This window comes from Gymnogyps californianus, chromosome 3 (genome assembly GCF_018139145.2).
Source record: "Gymnogyps californianus isolate 813 chromosome 3, ASM1813914v2, whole genome shotgun sequence".
NCBI classification, from domain to species: Eukaryota; Metazoa; Chordata; class Aves; order Accipitriformes; family Cathartidae; genus Gymnogyps; species Gymnogyps californianus.
The window spans coordinates 4,286,046-4,303,723 of record NC_059473.1 but is presented as its reverse complement, the minus strand read 5'-3'; the positions used below and the strand labels follow the sequence as shown (position 1 = coordinate 4,303,723).

The 17,678-nt window shown below is 39.5% G+C and overlaps 1 protein-coding gene across 3 annotated transcripts in view; it reads left to right on the top strand.

The window, feature by feature from the left end:
* The first annotated feature begins 1,447 nt into the window (after nt 1-1,447).
* Nucleotides 1,448-17,678, top strand: part of BCL11A (BCL11 transcription factor A) — a 152,278-nt gene continuing 136,047 nt past the window's right edge. For all 3 annotated transcript variants that reach the window (XR_007766168.1, XR_007766167.1, XR_007766169.1), the window contains exons 1-2: nt 1,448-1,658; nt 14,125-14,165. The gene's annotated coding sequence lies outside the window, so the exon portion shown is untranslated. The remainder of the gene's footprint in view (nt 1,659-14,124; nt 14,166-17,678) is intronic.

Genomic DNA, 17,678 nt, shown 5'->3' with positions numbered 1-17,678 from the left:
CCTGGTGCGGGGGAGAGCCGAGCTGCCCACGGGGCGGGACCCACTGGTGAGTGGGCTGGCCGTACCACGTGAAAGGTGGTCCCACCAACACACCTTTCCCTCCTAAAGCTCAGGGACGTTCCTAGTCACGTGCCGCCTTCCTGACACCCCTTTTCAGGGAAAGGAGAGATAAAAAGACAGAAATCACTCTTGTATTAGTGTATTCTCATCCAGTAAGTGCTGAAGAGCAAGCTAAGTGTCGCTCAACTTATGCTGGTATCGGGAGGATTTAACACACATTGTTCCCGGCAGGACATAGTTTTGAGTACTCACCATAACTTGTTGCCATGTATCATTTTGGGCTAACATACTCTATTACAAGCTGGCTATTAAAGCAACGAAGATACCCTCAAGCTATTCTGCACCGTGGCATTTAGATGACAATTCCCCACTCACGTTCGAGCCTGCAAAAAGTTAAAAGTAAAACCATAATGTTTTTGTAAAGTTGAATAAATCTTTGGAAAAAAGTTTGCTTCCTAACTGCCTTGATATCTTGCTATATCCGAGCCTTTCTCTGAGATTAGCACATGCATCATTTCTGTACTTTACTGGGTTGTCTGTAGTGCCTTTGTTGAAGTAAAACACATTTTATCTTGCAAGATACTTTGAAGAAACACAAAATTAACTTTTGTCCTGAAGTTTCAACAAACTAACAAAACAAATGTTTGATGTTCAGACACGAAGGTACTTTTAGCAGGATAGCCTTATCTACCCTACTCAAATAACTTCATGCTGTGGAGAGTTAAAAATGACTTTATTTGTTGAATATTTGCATGGCAGTACATGTGCTAACGTTTCAAAGTCTTTGAAAATCAGATGCTTCTGCAAGAAGTTGCACTGGTAACGCCAAAAAAAAAAAAAGCTTTCAAGCAAATTTCTTGAGAGTTTTTTTTAAACCTCTAGTCATGCCCTTTTTATTCTCAGAAGTTTATCACGGTTTTATTTAACATTTTATGATCCTCACAACACTACTGTGGTCCTAGAATCAGGAAAAGTGTTGTTTGTATGCTGCTTCCTGTTCTTTTCTCTCAAGTTGATACCATCTATTTTGTGTGAGGAAAACACCTGCCTTTATTTTTTCCAAGTTTAGATGGCTAATTAACCAATTTTTTTTAATCTATTTCTGCTGTGTGCTTTAGTATCGCAATGGTAGCTGCATTTGCCTACAGACGTGATGGAAAGTTTTTAATGGAGAAGTGATACCTTTCTTTAAATCACCTGCAACATTTAGGAAAAAATTAACAGGTCTTCAAGCGCAGAAGTTTTTCCTCAGGTGCAATTCTAATGTGAAAGGGAAATGAAGACTAACCAAGCTTAACTTGATTGCTTCAATCACGTAAACTATTAAAGAGAAAAGGCAGTGGAGGCCTGAGAAACAAAGGATGTTAACGATGGTTGAAGTGAGATGGTCAGGTTGTGAGTTCTTACAGCGACTAGAGCTCGAATAAAGAAATAATTTACTTTTTTCTGGAAAAGGGATAGTTATGAAGTGTTATGAGAGCAATAGTTCAATAGTATTCTTCTTATTTTGCTCGAGTTTATGAATTCTAGTTTCCAGTATTATCTTTTGAAGATACTTGAAAGACGGAACTGAGGAGACTGATTGGGTTGGCTACTCTGTGAGTAATATTTTTTTCACAGAAAACAAGGTTCTTCTGTTGTTTGCTAGCTATTTATGTAAAATTCTTTTTAACGTGTAACTATTGTGTTCTACCTACGTAGTTTCCACAATATTATGTGTAGCGGTGGCTAAAACATATTATGTTTTAGAATGTGGGGAGAGCTTCAAGGTAGTGCTTTCCTCTGCTGTGTGTATTATATTAATTTTAAAACGCTTTTGTGTAGTGCCTGGGTTATAGAAATGCCTGATAACCAATTAAATATTTTTAATTGAGGCTCTCTCTTTGGTGTGTATGTGTTATCCAGATAGCATATTGAAAAAGTGAAATCTATTTTCTTAGAATAATATAGGGTGGGGAAGTGTTTTGGGTTTGTTTTGTTTTTTAAATTGCTGGTATGTTCTAAAGGAGTAAATATTCTCTGTAGCATAAGTGAGGTGATATCTGAGTACTTTTAGTCTGTTAGAGGGTATTACTGATTTTATGGAGATGTGCTTTATAAATATAAATGCATAGGCTGTGCATTTTCATATGTTATAGTCTGTTGATCTTGTATTTTAATCTTATCTGTAGAGTTAATGGTAGTGTGATGTGTTTTAGAAACCACTTGTGGGAGACCATGTGTTTGATAGACTTCTAAAATTCAACAGTCTAAGAGCTTATTCCTGGCTAAAAGAAGCTATCTATATACTCGCTATAGATTGTGCTGCTGTTGTTTCTTACCCCTTTTCCACCCCGGTCTATTCAGCTGTGGCTCCTGTGTTCCATAGGTGTTATTTGCTTGTAAATGCCTGTCCCTTTTCAGTAGAAGGTGGCAATCTTGTCCTTTTTTCCCCTTACTGTTCTTGTCTATTCAAAGTGGTCTAACTAGCTTTTTGCCGAGTGCGCGATTCCTGTAAGTTGTTTAGGCTAATCTTTTAAATTTAGGTCTTTGCTGTGTCAATTTTTGCGTAGCTAAGTCAGTTCAAGTGTCTGATCATGTAGCTATGTGGTCAGAAATACTGACCCAAGGGAAGGAGAAAGCATGTATTGTGAGGAGAGAGGAGGATGAGGTGGTTTCTTTCAGTATCCCCAAGCTAAATCCTGTACATTAGACAGATAAGATCCTTCTTGCTTACTTAAACTATACTCTTATAGAGTAGTTCCATGGCAACTTAAACTGATCTAGCTCAGGCTGATGTGACTCTTCTCTCCCTCAAAGAGTCTGTGCTGAATTGGTGTTGAGCTAGATCTGTTTCCTAACTGCTGGAGTGTGTGCAGGCTCCTGAACGCAACTGTTGGTGCAAGGAAGAAGCAGAACCACAAACATAGTTGTGGAAGTGGAGAGGTGGGACAACAGCAGTCTGGATTTAAGTTGGTTTACAGTGTACCCAAAGACTTGCATCCTTTTCCAGTATATCAGTTGATTTCAGAGAAGTTATACTGTGTCTCTACCATTCCTCTGCTTTTATTCTCCTTCTGCAACTCTGTGCATTGTGAAATGTATACAGCTAGGTGTGCATATCTGCCTGTCATATTTGTACTTGTACACAAGCACACCTGTAAACGTGTAGATGAATGCGAATTCTTGTGAAGTACTTAATGTTTCTATATTAGCGAGATAGCTTGGAGGTCTTCTTATGGGGAGAATACAACTACTAGCTTTATAGGATCAACTCTTATCTGTAGAGGGATGCACATTAGTATTACCATAGTCAAATATTTTCATGATGGATGTGTCACGGGCTGAACACTCAGTTTCTTATGGGTATGCGGAAGATTATATGCTCAGATCTGTGCTTTAACACATGTGCCATCTATCAGTTGACCTTCTGGCACTGTTGGTTGTCTATGTTTGTTTGGAGATAGTTCTTTTACTAAGTGGAATGTCTGTGAGGGGCTGGTATTTATGAGGGAGTGTGTAGCTGGAGTCATATGACAATGGTAACAATAAGCAGTGTGCCTATGTGAATGGAAAAGGTGTGATATTTTACTCTGTCATTTTCTTAGTTTTGTAGCTTTTTCTCAGATGAATTGTGTTGCAACCCATTAAAAAAAAAAGACATCTTTGTCCAGAAAGATTTTTATTGTATTTTACTTGGCAAAGTGCTTCATGACTCTTATTACATTTTAATGTTCTAACACTTTAATGATTAAAGGAGAGTGAAACTGTAAACAGATTTTTTTTGAAGGCAGTTTTGGAGGAGCTTTAGGTATACGCATGGAAAGTTATGTACCAGCTACTGCACCTGAACCTTTCTGCTTCAACATACGAAATCTGACTGAAAGGTGAAACTGCTACAGAGAAAATACTTGTGTGATATTAAAATATAATGCACAGAACAGAGAAAAAATTGCCAGAAAAAGATTTTATTCAGACTTTGGATTTTTCTTACAAATGCGGAGGATCTTATCTGTGTAATGTACCATATTTCACTGTAGAAAGATTTTTGTCAGCAATAATTTGTATATATACATTTAGGCCCTGATGAATATCAGCTAAAAATAACATGAAACTCAATTCTGGAAAGCTGCATTTTGTAATAAATGTTCTTAAGGTTTACCGATCTATCACATTATTGCATTATGTGGGAAGATATATAGTAAGAGATAACAGTGAACAGTAGAAGGTGGCGTTGCTGAAGACAGATTTCAGATGGATGGATTTAAACAAGTGGTGGTTGAAGGTTTTTTAGTTGTTTGTTGTGGTTTTCTTTTTTTCCTTTTTCTTTTAAGTTCATCAATTTACTTAAGGGACATAATTCTATGATATGTTGGTATTGGTAACCTAACAAGCTACTCAGACATGTAAATGCATAAAACATTCATATTTTTGAGTCAGTCCTAACTGTTAGTGCTGAAACAGTAAGCTTGCCTTGGAGGGCATGACTTTGGCACTGTATTATTACACTGCTGTATGTCTTTCTAGGCTGGCTTGCTGCTAATGGCTATTAGCTCCTCATACTGACAGTTATAGTGGATTCCTAGCTTAACTGCTATCACTTGGTAGGATTTCAACTTGCCACTGTATGTTGAGCCAGCAAAACACTACCTCTGTGCTGCTTTCCCAGGGAAGTCTTGAATGCTTATGCCCCTTAATGTGAAATTAGTTACAGCTCTTCATCTGGTCAACAACAACAAAAGACTACATGTAAACTTGCACTGGCTTGTAGGGCAGGTGCAATGTCATCAGGAGATGGATGGGTCACTCCCTTGTTTCACTTCAAATTGAAGCTAAGATTAATTATGGTGTTACCAGCTTCTAAAACAGATTAGTTAATGGGAACTAACTGTGAGCTCACTGAAGCAGCACTAATCTTGCTGCTCTCAATGAAGTGTCTTTCTTTGATCAGCTCATTCTCTCTCAGCAGGCCAAAAAATAGCCACAGAATACGAGTGCTTAGTTTACAATCATGTTAATTTTGCTTTAGGTTTGTCTTTAGCTGTTGGAGATTAATGAATCAAAATGGTGTTTAAATTCACAACCAGTTCTAATCACCTGGCAGTATTATTTCTAGCTGTTTTCTACTTTGATTACCTGAGCCAATCATCTAAAGGACTCTGCTATTCTGCCATGTGATAGTGGGGTATGGCCTTAAATGTCTAGGAACTAGCAAGATAATAGCAGAGGGTGTTGAAGATTTTTTTTTTTTGCTTTTCCAACTATTTCCTGTGCTGTGTATTTGTTGCAGCTGTGTCCAAATCCACCATTTGCCTTTCCTCTTTGCTCATTTTTGCCCATACAACAATCTTTTCTGACCTTAGAAGAGGAGCCTCCTTTGATTCCACCAGCATGTATCAGACATAGCGACAGTATGTTGGGGATATTCATTTATGTGGAAGTGCAGACAGGACCTTTGATGCCTGACAGCTAAGCGTGAGCAAAGGGTCTGCTTAATAAGGTCTATGTATGCTAGCATTTGAATAAGCAGCTGACATATGGAATTGCAGGTTTCTTCAATTTCTTGGGGTTTCCCTGTAAGGGGAAAACTAAGGTGGTGAGTTTGCGTGTCCTTCCGAAGTGTTTGCATCTCCTATAGACAACCTAGATGTTTTGGTTCTGTAAGGATTTGATTTGAAGTCTGGTACCCTCCAAAGGTATTATGCATGTAAAATTCTTTGCCATGGCGGTTTACCTTTAAGGTGTTTCCTTTTGGGGAGGAGAGTTGAGTGGGAAGTGCACTTGTTCTAGAGAAATAATCTTAAATGACAAGAACAGTGATCTCTGCTAGCTAACACCTGAAGAAGGAAAAAAATCTTATGTGGTAGGTGTTGGCTCAGAAAGTCTCTTGGGTCAGAAATAGTTGCCAGGAAGGTATTGCCCAAATTCAATGGGATATGCCTCTTGCAGTTTTATCTTTTTTTCTTTACCATACTACCTTCATTTTACAGGTAATATTTATTTTATAGGAGTGCTGAGGAGGTGTAACTTGTTAATGTTTAAAAAATATTTTCTCTGACCTAAATGGAAGCTTCTACAGACGAATGTGCTGTATCTTTGTTTATGAATGGCTTTACATAGAGAGCAGAAACACTTATTATTTTTCTCTTGATAGAGGAAGAGAACAAACCTGTTGAATCTCGGTATTGTTCTTACTTTTATTTTGGGTGGAGACCCAAGTCCTTGGGCAGCTGATGTTGTGTAGCACTGGTATTTGTTGTAGCTCCATTATAGTTCAAACGTGGCTGTGAGGCTGTTTTTGGGCATTAAAGCCTGGTGCTAATAGCCCTGATGCACTCTCTCTTATCATGTTGAGGAGTCTTCTTTGTCATGAATTCATTAGTTTCATGCAGAGATCGTATATAATTCTGATTGCTGCTTGCAGGGAAACTTTAAAGAGAGGAATGGATACCGATAATTACTGAAACACCTCAATTCTGTGTGAGAATTGGGAGAAATTTTCATATCCATTAACCTTGTAGTAAGACCTTGCTGAAGTTTTTTTCTCACCTTTTTACACGATAGCATTATGTTCGACTTCATGCAGAAACTTAGCATCTGTCCTGCTTTCAAAAAATAGTCAATTTGATTGTAAACTTAAGCCCATAGCAGGGACCTCTCAGCTGGCCAGCTGCACCTAGCTTGTTTCCCGTGCTTGAGGAGGCAGAGGTTCACCTCTTTAGAAAAACTGGCAAAGCTCTAGGGAGGTTGTGTAGGTGTGCTTGTTTTTAACCAGGCCTTGGTATGGCCCATTGTTTGAAGGGAAACAAACAATGTAAGCAAATAATAACTAATTCTGCTCTAATGTAAAGCATAAGTAAATCATATTGATCCTTTCAATAATTGCTCCCTTGACAGCAATGTGGATGGGCAGTGCATCCAAATGTGTATAATCTTTGTCTGGGTGGAGTTGTGCTCTTGTGGAGACCCTCTGTCTCCTGGAGTTTACCAAGGAAACTGCTGTTTGTTCTGCTGCTGTTTGTTCACGGTATTTATTTTCCCATAGTGTGTGTGTTCCCATATTCCTTATACTGAAAGGGGGAGGGAGAAAACGAAAGGTAAAGGCAATCTCCTGGTGTTCTTGGTATGCTTGCTTCCATTCTGGGCTTCCCATTTGATATTTGTGGTGTTTTTCCTGGGTAATTATGAAGGGGCAACTCGCAGGGGTTACATGAACCATGCTACAGAATGATGAAGGGGATAAGAGCTTTGAAAAACATAGTGTGACATAAACACTGTTTTGGCTTTTCCACTGTATTTATACCTCCAAGTTTAGAGGAAAAAAAAAGACTTAAAATTAACTAAAGCCTACTGCCATATTCTTCTGGAGACTCCTCGGAGAGGAGCTGGAAAAGAGGAGTACAGACATAGCTAGAGGGTTTTGTGGTTTTGGCACCTATACCTAGCTGGATGCATTGTTCACAGGGCTTCTTCATTGTAGTTGATAAAGTAAACCGTGGTGGGTTGACCCTGTCTGGATGCCAGGGTCCCACCAAAGCTGCTCTATCACACCCCTTCCTCAGCTGGACAGGGGAGAGAAAAAAAATATAATGAAAAGCTCGTGGGTTGAGATAGAGACGGGGAGGGATCATTCACCAATTACTGTCATGGGCAAACCAGACTTGACTGGGGAGGGGAAATTAATTTCATTTATTACCAATCAAATCGGAGTAGGATAATGAGAAAAAACCCCAAATCTTAAACACCTTCCCCCCACCCCTCCCTTCTTCTCGGGCTTAACTTTACTCCTGATTTTTCTCTACCTCCTCCCCTTGAGCGGTGCAGGGGGACGGGGAATGGGGGTTGCAGTCAGTTCATCACATGTTGTCTCTGCTGCTCCTTCCTCCTCAGGGGGAGGACTCCTCACACTCCTCCCCTATTCCAGCATGGGGTCCCTCCCATGGGAGACAGTCCTCCACGAACTGTGAGTCCTTCCCACAGGCTGCAGTTCTTCACAAACTGCTCCAGCATGGGTCCCTTCCATGGGGTGCAGTCCCTCAGGAATAGACTGCTCCAGCATGGGTCCCCCATGGGGTCACAAGTCCTGCCAGCAAACCTGCTCCAGTGTGGGCTCCTCTCTCCATGGGTCCACAGGTTCTGCCAGGAGCCTGCTCCAGCATGGGCTTTCCATGGGGTCACAGCCCCCTTCAGGCATCCACCTGCTCCAGTGTGGACGCAGGTGGATATCTGCTCCACCGTGGACCTCCATGGGCTGCAGGGGGACAGCCTGCCTCACCATGGTCTTCACCACGGGCTGCAGGGGAATCTCTGCTCCGGCGCCTGGAGCACCTCCTCCCCCTCCTTCTTCGCTGACCTTGGTGTCTGCAGACTTGTTTCTCTTGCATCTTCTCACTCCTCTCTCTGGCTGCAGTTGCTGCTGCACAGTAACTTTTTCTCCCTTCTTAAATACATTATCACAGAGGCGCTACCACTGTTGCTGATGGGCTTGGCCTTGGCCAGCAGCGGGTCCATCTTGGAGCCGGCTGGCATTGGCTCTATCGGATGTGGGGGAAGCTTCTAGCAGCTTCTTACAGAAGCCACACCTGTAGCCCCCCTGCTACCAAAACCTTGCCACGCAAACCCAATACAACCATAAATAATTGTTCTTTTCTGTTTGAACAGTTGTCCAATCAGGGAATTGGTGTGTGCAAGGTAAGCATGGAAGTAATGCCAACTTTCTCATAAACAGGTCTTTTTTTTTTAAATTCTAACTGAAAAAAGAGAAGATGAAGCAAAGGAGAGTGACAAGTAATGGGCTGAAAAATTTGGAAAAGAGGAGCGTTACAGAACAAAGTTGTTATAATTATGTAGTTTATGTGAGTATCCTTCGGGACTTCTTGCATATCTGTGTTTGTACATGTGGATATGCATATCCTATCCCTTTTGCCTTGATGACTGGCAAACAAACTTATGGGACAGAATCAACATCACATACAAATATGGAAGTGCTTCCAATTATGTTAAAATTTTTCTAACACATCTATTGTGTATTTTCTCAGCTACAGGTAAAAATTGAGTGAGAATAGAAAGCGAGTGCAAGAGCCGAACAAAAATGAACAGTGGAAAAGATGGGTGTAATGTTTGACAGTTGCTTGTAAAGAAGGCAGTTCAAGGGCTGCCTTCAGGAATATAGTGCCTGGGATGGGTGTTCCAGTGGGTGGGGGAAACACTGAAACCTTTTGAGCTCCTGAATACAGGGTTCATTCTCAGGTGCATCAAGTCTACTAAAATACAAAGGGTTTCCAGGTGGTATAACTATAACTTACTCCTGTTTTAAGTTTTCTTTATGCTGTAAGAAAAGAAGAAAATGGCAATTGTGCAAATAAGCCCACAGTCTATGGGAGCTTACAAATTCTTACTGTATATCTAGCAGTCACATGTCTTTATTGTACTTTCATCCACCTGGTTCCTCTTAAATAATGTATATTTGCTCTTTTTCTATTAACAAATTTCATTTAGTCTGAAAGATTTTCCTTCTTTTGCTTGCTGTTTGCAGCAATGTAATAAAAAGGAGGTGTTCACAGGGAAGATTGCTGTGAAGATTTTGGATGTACTGTGTTACTGTTTTCTGAGGTTATTGAAAACTGACTCAGTAGGAATTTGTTGCCGGATAAGTTTTCCATCTTTGAAGCACTCTATTTCCCATGAGGAGCTCTTATTTAATCGATGATAACTAGATATGGTGATCCCTTTCTGGGGTGGCTCAGCTCACTCTTTGAAGAGAAGTCTCTAGGTGTTCTTTGCTATTTTGTACAGGAATATTTAATTATTTCAGATATTTAGGAAATAATACTAATTTGTGCAAGCTTGCTTTTAATTATGCTCTCATCTGCCAAACTTTGGGAATGGTTTACCCTGGTGCGGAACCAGGGATGTGCGAGCTCAAAAAGTCATACTTTAATGCTTAGCTTCACATGATTTGCTGTATCACCTGTGCAAACAACCAGCACTTACAGAGATTAAAGTTACACAGCTAAAATCATACACATCTTGATAAATAAAGTAATTCTGGTCACATCAACATGACCATGAAAATAGCATGCCATTTTAAGATAGCTGAAAACTGGGGGGGGGGATGTTCAGTTACAACTGTTGGGGAGAAGTGGAGGGAATAACTGGTCTTCCTGTGCCTGTAAATTTGCCAGGTAGTCCCCATATGTGCAAGTATCCTATCCTTTTTGTTTAAACTACTAGTTCCTTCCCTTGATGGGTGACCAGCAGGTTCTTAATGTTTCTGGGGACTGTTGTGTAATGCATATGAAGAATAACACTGAATATGCTCTACAGTCTGGATAAATATAATTTGTTGCAATGATCCTAGAAAGCAATGGGTACTGTTAAGCTGAACTTTTTGCTCATGAATCATCAACTCGCTTGAGTTAGGTTTTGGTGATTGGTATGCCAGATCTGTGTCGCTTCAGTGTAATGCTGCTGAAATGAATGATTCTTGTATGAACTTTAGGATCCAGAGGCTTATGCAGGGATTTTAGTGGGCGTAAGATCTTTCTACATGTGCCGTACTGTATGAAGTGGACTCTGCTGTGACTGTCTGTTCTCTAACCTGACTTCTTGTGCATGTGGTCCTCCTGGCTATGCCATGTAGCTTCCAGGTCACCTGCCTGAGGAGCATAGTAAGGGAAGAGCTCAGCTCTGAAGCTCAGGGCTGAGAGTTTCTAGCAACAAAACTACAGTGATCTTGCTGCTGTGAGAATTGTCCTCAATGCAGCATCTGCATGAGTGCAGCAGTATCTATGAATTGTCTGGTTTTGCCTTAGGGTTTCTTTCAATGCCCACAATTTCTTGAGGCAAAAAACAGGAAGTAAAATTAATTTTTTGAGGCATAAATATAATGTGATTAGGCATTTCGATGTTTATGTGGTATGTGTTCTCCACCCCTAGTTAGTCATGGCTGCGGGAAGAACCTACTTGCCAAATACTTGATTCATAACTATGCTGTGCAAATGTTGTTATCATGTAATAGTATGAGGTAGAATGTAACTTCTGAGTGAAGGTCTCTCCTAAAGGCTGGGTCTAAAGTGGTAACATAGGCACAGATCTGGAATTGTTACCCTGCAGCTCAGCAATGTGGTGTTTATTTTTACTCATGTAGGAGTCTTCCATATTTTTCACTAAGCAAGAGACTAATGCGTAGGCTGCTGTACTTCTTTCCTGGGACTGTAACTTTATAGATTGATTATTTTTTTTTAAACTACATGTGAATTCATTCCACTTCTCCTTTTGTGTACCCCATCAATGAAGCACGTAGGAAGATAAAAGTATTAATTACCTTCAACTACTTAGACCAAGAATAAATAGGTTTTCATATTGCTAGTTTCATACTGTACTGTAATTAACAGCGTTCGAGAGTGCCCGCTGATGTGAAGTGCAGAAGTTGAAAAAGATTAGAAAAGAAACCTCAGTGCTGTTCAGCTTTTACCTCCAGCCCTGCAGCTTTCCAAAAAGTATACAGTAGATTCTCAGTCTAGTGAATATTTCTTGGCTGGCAACAGATAAAAGCCTTCAGTTTCCTGGGAGAGGACAGAGCATAGAAAATGCTGGTTGCATAGTCACTAGTGGAATCCCTTTAATGCTGGCTAGATGATCTTGAGAATTTTTAAAATAATGATAAGGAGAATCTAATTTCAGTGAAGCAGAGTTCATTCTTGATAAAGGGATTTCTAGAAACCAGTTCATTGTAACTATAGAAACACCTAAATTTTCTAATCTTTGATGGAGAATGAGAACAGACTTTTCTGAGTTCTTGGTAAATCCCAGAGCTGATAGTGAATGCTAAACACATTGAATGTAGTAGGAAAGAGGCTCTTTGGAACTTGCTTCCAGTAAAACATTCTCTAAATCAGAGTAATATCCTCACTAAGCTGCTTAATAATGAAAACAGTGGTCAGAGGAGTGTAGCAGTGAATGTCCTTGGAGGTGGGAGAAAAAGGCTGAAGCAATGTAAATTAATTTTCTGAATTTTTCATGAAGAGATTATTATCTCTGATCACAGCCCTCTTTTAGGAAATTGGAAACAAAACAAAGTGTACTTCTTTTGCACTTAGAAAAGAGGAGAACAAAACTTTTGGTAACACTAAACAGGAGTGGAAACAATACAGACTGACTGCTATGTTGGCAACTAAAAATCTGGATAATACAAGGAAGATGAAAGGCTACTTTAAAACTGTAGCTTTACTGTAAAAGATAAGTGTTGGGTGAAAGTCGCTAAGAAAGTGAGCACCCTACTTAAATTTGAACAGGATTTGATATGGAGCCAAGTTGAGACTGAAGTGGTGCACTTTGAACCTGATCTAGGTCTTCAAATTCTGCTAGAAAACTTGTTGCTTCTCCTTTAGGTGTTGTCAAATGGGAAGGAAAAGCAAAAGATGGAGCGATGGGAAAGATTTCCTTGAAGGTGCTTTTGGTTTTTGACGTAAGGGAATCTTTGTTTATTTTGGAACACTCCCTCCTGTGGGTAGTGTGTAATGTGTTTCAGAATGTTTGTGAAGGAATTTAGGGAGCACAACATAGTTTAAAAATACCAATGTGAGCTAAGTCATATCACACTATAGTAAATAATAATGAGTGATAAAGCACAACAAAGTGTTCAGTGTGGTGGTTCACAAATAGTATATTCAATGCCATGCTTTACGAACACTTAGTTTCCTATTCTTCCTGCTGCTCATCTTGTAGATCTTGTCACTGAAAAATGGTGAGCTAGAGTCTCAGTTGGTGAAAAATCTGTGTATGTAATCAAACTTGCATAGTTTAATTGCAGCCACCTCAAGTACCTCTATAGCACTGTGAAGGCTAATTTTTAAATGGGTAAGGCAGTAGTGAATGCCAGTAATGCAATGCATGGAAACTTAGTTTGTAAGCAATTTTGCTTGAGCGGGATGATTCCTCCCTCCACTGCTTCATGGAAGAGGGGAGAATATAATGTGAATGCAGTCTCTTAAAATTTCTCAAGGAGCTGCACGGATAGTTAGACACAATGGCTCTTTTATTTAAGACAATTTAGCTTTAATAGGAGGTATGTGGCTAAATTCCCATGCAGCTCTTTGAAAATATGGTAGCTGAATTGCAACAAGCCATAGTGACCCTAATAAGCACTTTAAACCCAGTAACTCAGTGCTGTTAGAGGAAACTTACCTGATGGTCCAAAACCTGAAATCGGAAATCAGTCAAATTATTTTTCACTCACTCATGCAGAAATAATCTTTCTTTCATGAAAGAAAGACTCCTCTTCTTCAGAAGTACACAGCAGGATTTTATGATGTTCTTTCTATGACAGCTGTAAGTTAACTTTGTGCATGTGTGGTTTTAGTTTTTTTAAACTTCCTTATTTGGTCAGGTAAAACATTTTCTACCAGGTTTGACCTGAGATTTCTCCCCAAAATGTAATTTCAATTGTCATTCCATGCTGCTTGCTTAACATTTGTGCTTTTTCAGCTTAATAAGATATTTTGCAATTGTCATAAAACTGTTGTATATTGTTAATTAAATACCAATGCAATTAAATATCATAAGCACCTTTGCCTCTTGGAGAAGGAGGCTACAATTTCAGATAATATGTAGTTATTACGTAGGGTGACTTTATTAATAAGTAGCAAGAAGAGCATACTCATCTCCATTTCCCAGGATCACATGGGTGCAGGGACTTGCCTCGTGGTTGAGCTAGAGAAACAGAATCCAGGAGTGTGGACTAGGATCCAAAACCCAGCACCCTTAAGACAGTGCTAATTGTCAGTTTGAGTGTGAGAGATTGAGACTGGCATGGCTCTCTGCAGGTGACTTGCCTAACAGATATATCTCTAAGCTTGTCAGTCACTCGGGCAGTCCCTGAGGTCAGGAGAGACGGATCCTGTGATGCAAGCCTGTGCAGCTGTTCTGCTTCTAGTTCCGCTGTCTGAGATGTGGGCGAGAATAACCATAAACTGGTATCTGACTAGTGCCTTCTACCGTGTTATTTATCTCTCGCTCGGAAATACCTTACTTGATACATTCTGTGATTTCATTTGTGGGCTTTTTTTCCCTTTTGTTTTTCAGGCTGAGATAATAGCCCTCTGGAAGAGCTGGAAAATACACAAGTAAGTTTTCAATCTTTTGGTTTTTTTTCTTCCTCCTCTGAATCACCTTCTGGAACACCACGTAATTCAGCAGTGTCTCTCTAGAGAGCTCACCAAGACTAGCTTCCTAACACAGGAATCTGAATTGCTTAAGATCAGGTGGTGAATTGTTCAGAATTCTTGAAAAATGTCAAGGCACGTTTCAGGTTTCACTGCAGATGAACCTGAAGCAAAAGTGCATGCAAACAGTCTTTGCTTTCCATCAGCAGCAGTACAAAAGCCTCAAAATTTGGGTGGGAATCTAGAAAAATAAGTATTTTGGGTTTTTTAATTAGAATTTGTATAACTAGAGGCAGAAGAGTAGCAGGGTCTATTTTTATTTGACCTTAATATTGTGTTTTGGCCAGCATCTGCACAGTTACATGATTGCAGGTGATCTGGATTTATGTTGTACCTTCAGCAGGGTAAGTGAGCACAAAGCTTGCACAGATTAACCTGAGTAGACACCTGCATATCTTGCCATCAATGTGTAACAGTTACTTATTTTTTTACAAAGTGTGTAGTTCTTGTCTGAAACTTTCTTGTGGCAGATGCTCTTCTCTCAAAATGCAGTTTTTCTGGGGCGGGGCGGGGGGGAAATCTCTCCATGGTCTTTTAAAAAGAACAATGAACAGAGGATGCAATCTTTGTCTGCTGGGGAACTGAATATAATACTTGCCATCCAGAGTGTTGATTTTTCTGGGGGAAAAATACAACCTACTACTCCCTCTCCTGGCCTCATAGGGGAAATATATGGAATTGTCAAAAGGGGGCATTCTTGCTTTTTCAGACAAATGAAAAATAAGTCATAAAATATGTGTTATAGTTAGACCTGTCATTTAGGTAGAGCAGAAACTGCTCAAGTTGACAAAGTCTTGAGCCAAAGCAAATATAACAGATGGAATATTAAATATCAGAAGTGATTTGCAGACTAATTTAATGTCTTATTTTGTGGACAGAGGTTTTATCTATCTCGCCTAAGGTTTACCCAAAGCTTTTATTAATTGATGAAAATGCCCACAGCACAGGTACACACACTCTCTCTGTGTTTAAAAATATATACCCCCCACCAGTTGTCAGTTAAATCTCAGTAGAACAATTCTCAATATATCCATGAAAATACATATGTGACAAAGTCCTGCCAGTCTGGTATAAGGATTTACTACAAGTGATTTTGCACTTTGATCTGGCATATGTCGAGTTGCCAAGTAATAGTTGGGCAAACCGTGTATTTTTATAAAAATCTCTTGAAAGGACAAATCCTTATGTATAGCCAATCTAGACGTACCTCTGGAAATTGAGAAATTACTGGTGCCCTGGGTAGTTCTTTCTCATTGAAACAAGAGCAAATCCAGGACTGACTGTGCAAATAGAGAAGGATGTTGGTTTTAAGCTTCTATGTTAAGAGATGTCAACAAAGATGTTAACTTCTGAGTTTGCGTGAGCACTTATGGATTAAACCTGTTAACAAACAGGTTCAAACTGGTGCTGATAATTCCTGTTTATAACCAGATTTTACTCTCACAGGTATTTGTGATATTTTTATTTGCTCTAGTGAAGAAAAGACTTGTTATAGTCCTTATGATTAGGTAAAGTCTTCCTATATATGGTAATTAATATGCTTTACCCTTAATCTTCTGGATCGACTGGGGAAAGCAAACATATGAACTGCATTAAAAAAATCATATCTGAAGTTATAGTTTTTTGTCTTGCCTAAAGAATCATTTATTTCTCTTTAGAATTCAGTTTATCGAGCTAATGCAAATAAAAAGTATGACTTCTGTCTGCCCAAAGATTATAGAATATTTTAGTTGCCATGTTCTAAAAAGATGCTGTTTTTTCAACCAAGATTCTGTTTTTTACACCTCAACATCTAATTTAAGTGTAGTGCAGTGTTAGGGTTGGGATAAAGATGTTTCTCATGCTAGAAGGTATAATCGGAAGACACCAGCACAACAAACAGGTTAAGGAGTCAGATCTTTTGAAGTATGTAGCTTTAGAGCAGCTGTAGAGAAGACCATAAAATAGTTTAGTTTTAAAACAAACAAAAAATTTCAATGATCTTTCTGCACTACCAGTCACCTCCTGCAGTCATTTATACTTGAGGAAAGTGGGTGCAAGGCACTACCAGATACTAATTACTCAACAAATTTACAAGTAATCACTAAGCTGCAGAGAAATAGACAGTGTTTACACTGACAAATTTCTCATGGTAATGGAAGAAAAGCATTGGCCTGAAGCACTTGCTTCTGAGCTCCTCGTATCTCTACTTGGCCAGGGTGCAAGGTTAATTTGGAGTTAAATATTTGCGTCAAATACTCAAGCTCGTTATGCTTGAAATTGCTAGTGTAGACATACTCTTATAGAGACTTGGGCCTGGGTATTTGAAAAAGATTAAGTTGAAATGAAAAGGAGGAACAGAACAAAGGACTATAGAAAAGCAGCTGTAAGTATAAGGAAGAGGTCTGCAAAGTATAATCCGTCCTAATTGTCAACTTAAAATAAAAATAAAACATGAGCAGATAAAAGAATTGCAGTTGACCCACTAAGCAAAACAATGGCAAAAGGATAAAAAAAGGTTAAAAGTTGGACAGAAAACACAGAGGCAAGATGGTCAGGCTGCTCCTTTGGTTAAATGACTGAGTATAAGTCTGTTGGGATTCTGCCTGCAAACACATTCTTCTCCTACATGTAGTGTGACCATTTTTAGGATTGCTGACCGGGGTGGGGGTGGAATTCTTCCCTTTCATGGCTGTTTTCTACTACTTTGCACCAAGTGGTGTTCCTTAGGGTTGACTACAGCAGGATTTAAATATAAAGATTGCTATTTTGTTTTGGGTCAGATGATGCCCAAGAGTGTGCTCTGAGCATGGTTTTACTCCACTGCAAGTTAGTAGGTCTCCTAAGATAAATGATAATTTATTACTATGACTTTTTATTAGGAATCTATTATTAGTGGCCTCTTGGAAAACAAAATGCTGTAGTAGAAATGTGGTTGTACTTAGAATATATTTACTGGTATGTTTGTGCAGGTGGGAGGGAGTGTAAGATATTAGCTGTAAAAAAAAAAAAAAAAAAAAGGGCAAAACAAACCAAACAAGGAACTATAAATGATCTTGACACGCCATGAAATAGAAATCAGGTAATGGATCATTTGTAGACTACCCCAAAAATACGTTTGTACGAGAACAAATGAAAGTGTCCTCAAACAAGAGACGTGCTATTGCGCAGGAGTTGTTTTGTTCCTGGTCCTCTTCCTTAATATTGTAACTTGCCCATTGCATGTGTTATTGAGACACGTGACTAGTTTAGGGTTTGATTCTGCAAGGTGCTGGGTGCTCTTGCCTTGATCCTGTAGTACATTTAAGGATGTGCGTAAGCAAAGGAGTAGGCTCCAGTGGGATAACTTGTGTACTTGATATGAAGCATGTAACCTGGTCCTTGGGCAAGTCGGGCTCCGAATGACTTTGCCACTGAGGACCATAGGCCTAGAGG